Raw genomic sequence first — 3,450 nt, 5'->3', positions numbered from 1 at the left:
TCTCTCTCATTCACTTGCTCTTTCGTTGCCTCTTTCCTCCTCTCATCCTTCTGCCAGTCTGTCTACCTCTTTCAACTTACTTTAAGAATCGTTAATTTTGCCTAATGGTTATGTGTTCACTGCAGAGTCTGGTTAAAACTGTTGATTTTCTTATTCTTCTTACTTGTAATCCGCACCTCTTCGTTCGTTGCACTTTATGATCACTTAGTAGGTAGTAACCGCTCTACGAACATTTTGATTTATTTCATTAGAAAATTCAATGAAATAATCGCATTTAACTCGCGAATGCACATTTATATATTTATAATCAAACTACGGCAATATTGACGTATAGAGTATTTACAACCTAATGAATATAAATTCCTTATTGGAATTAACTGAGTTAGTAATTTTTATTAATTTTTTAAAGATTACCACATTCAAGGATAAATATCTCAAACAATTTGTTTATTAAAGTAAATAACAACTCTCAATATGCATTAATTAATTCGAAATTAAGACTTCATTTCAGTATAACTATATTTATTTATACATACACTTTATTATTATTATTATTATTATTATTATTATTATTATTATTATTATTATTATTATTATTATATAAATACTTAAATATATTTATATGCACAATTGTCTAATATGCTTGAACGACGAAATACTAGTAAATATATTGAGAGTATACGGTAAACAATTTAAAGCTGGATAATCGTGTGACTCAAAACTGAAATTTCAATAGCTGGATTTTTTAATGTCAGCTAATTCTAAAATATCTGCTTTTGCCTCCCCGATAAAGATAGCAAGAGATTCCGCATAGAAGGCAAAAAGCAGCTAAGTGAGGATTCGTAAAAAAGCTTAAATGACAAAAGCATTCGAGCGGAAAAGAAGCGCTGGCATTTTTTATCATTCCTGGATGCGAAATCCATCTTACAACTTTTATGTAATGGCTGGCTGGAGAATAGAATGGAAATAGAACTATTTTGAGATTTACGATTGTGAGATCATAGGGTGATAGACAGATATATTGTTTTCTTCTATGGTAGTTGAAAAGGGTTCCGAAGACATCTTTAGTATTATCCGCGAATGCGCACGAATTACCGTTAAAGACATTTTTACATCGCATTCTTCTACTTAATTGAGATTGGTTTTTTCATTATAAATCGTCTAAAATTAATATTTAGTGTTGTTTAATATTATAATATCAGTGGTGTTCATACATTTTTTAACGACGATTAGGGATAATACGTATTCCCCGTTATTTGTTCTTTGAATAAAGCAATAAATTTTTAGCACTTAGCGATAAATTTATATTTCATATTATTATACATTTTATAAATGTGCAAATATTTTTAATATATGATTTATATTTTTCAATCATTATAAGCTTACAAAATTAAAAATTAACAATTCTTATTCATTCATTCATTACGCATCTATAATTATATACCAAAACATAATATGCGCTGCTTATGATTAATCTACTCATATTTTATATTCTCATATTTTATTTTATGTATTATATATTCATATTTTATATAATCTACTCATATTTAAATTAAATCTAAAAAAATATGAAGAGTTTTTTCTTTTTATCTCGAGAATAAACATTTCTTTTAAATATTCTGAATTTAGAATTTGAACGGAGTATCTACTTCGGTATGAATAAAACAAAAAATTAGCTATTTAAAAGTATTATTGTAGTATTGCACTATATTTATGAACATAAATTAACATTAATAACATAAATTTGAATCACATAAGTCTAATTAACGAATTTAGATTATGTAGGTATTAATTGTGTAAATTACATTATGAAATAAGATTTTAAAATTAAAACAATAGTCTCGTTACGTTGAAGATTTTTTTTATCCACGATAGATTATCAATTGATTCGAGTTATTCCTTTGATAAAAGTGCCCGAATAATTAAAAATATCTTGTAAATATTAGTTTCCATGAAGTTATTGATCGATTTAATGATTTAACAATTAGTTAGCATACAAAATTCTTTATTAATTCATTTTAGCAATATATATGAAATATGTGTTATATATATATATATATATGTAAACGAACACAAATTATAATTATTTATAATAACAATTATTTTGTTTTATGTGGTTTATTCATTCATTAAATGACTCTCGTTAATACAAATACTTTTCATTTTTCTCATAATATCTATTGGCATGTATATTTTCCCAAACTGAATATACATCCATGTTTCGAATAATAATTTCAAGTAATTACTTTCTATAGTAAAATTGAAGGCAAATAATGCTTGAATGTTAACAATGAAGATGAAATTGTTGCTTATAGTTTTTGGGCAACTAAAAAATCATGATAAAAACGATATATTATTCTCCAGTTGCTTTATAACAAAGGTAACATTATTAAAAGTAAATCCAATCCATAAAATTTTGATTTTCAATTTTTCATATACATTGTAATTCAATTTTTTAATAGATTTTTAATAGATAATCTAACGCATTGATAAATACTCCTTTGTTGAGCATCCGAGTCGGGTTTTAATGCATAATTCTCCCGCGGCTCTTACGTAAACCGACTAACACCTTGAAAAGGCAATTTATAAATTATGAATGAAAGTTTTCGAACAGCGAAACGGCTTTAAAAATATACAGATCTTCATCTTCAATAGTAAGTTGAAGAATATGTGAGCTACTAAGCTCAGGAGTGCACGACTCCGTATCTCTTCTCTACTCATGGATTTCTAACTCCACCGCATTCACAAATACCATTCGCCGCCGTCCGTATGATTAATGATGCACCGCAACGATTACGTGCAAGGATATCGCGTAATCGCGAGAATGCAAGTGCAGCAGCCCAGAAACCGATGATCAATGATACAGATACGCACATGTGCGCAACTTGGGAGCATCAAAAGAGTCAATTCGTAGAATAGCTCACCTCTCTCGGAACTTTCTTGGAGTAGAGGAAACGAGTAGATCTCGTTATGTATATGTTTTTCATTATGTATTTGATATTTTTATTTGATAGGCAGTCAAGCGGATAATGATAAATGATATGATGTAATCATATACAAGTTGATTGTTTTTTCGGAAGCTTATTTAGAACATAGAATCGATAGTGTTTTAAGAGGATTTTAAAATATTTTGATTCTAGTATTCTTATAATATACAGGAAAGATGATGATACGTATAAATAATCCTTCACACACATATTTTTATGTATTTAAATGTATTTTATTAATGTACACTTAAGTGTTGAAAAATACTTAAATAAAAATTTATTTCAAATAGTTTGCAATTTCATAACGAAAGTTAGTTGTATTATAAATTTTGAATTTCTAAATCTAATATTATATTTTTATTATGTTTTCTATTTGAATTATAGATTTACATAGAAATGGTGGAACGTGTACAACAATAATACTTTTCACATTAGAATAATAGTAATGCGCATGTAATAGGGA

Source organism: Ceratosolen solmsi, unplaced genomic scaffold (assembly GCF_000503995.2).
Source record: "Ceratosolen solmsi marchali unplaced genomic scaffold, CerSol_1.0 scaffold7, whole genome shotgun sequence".
NCBI lineage: Eukaryota > Metazoa > Arthropoda > Insecta > Hymenoptera > Agaonidae > Ceratosolen > Ceratosolen solmsi.
This window is presented reverse-complemented; position numbering follows the sequence as displayed.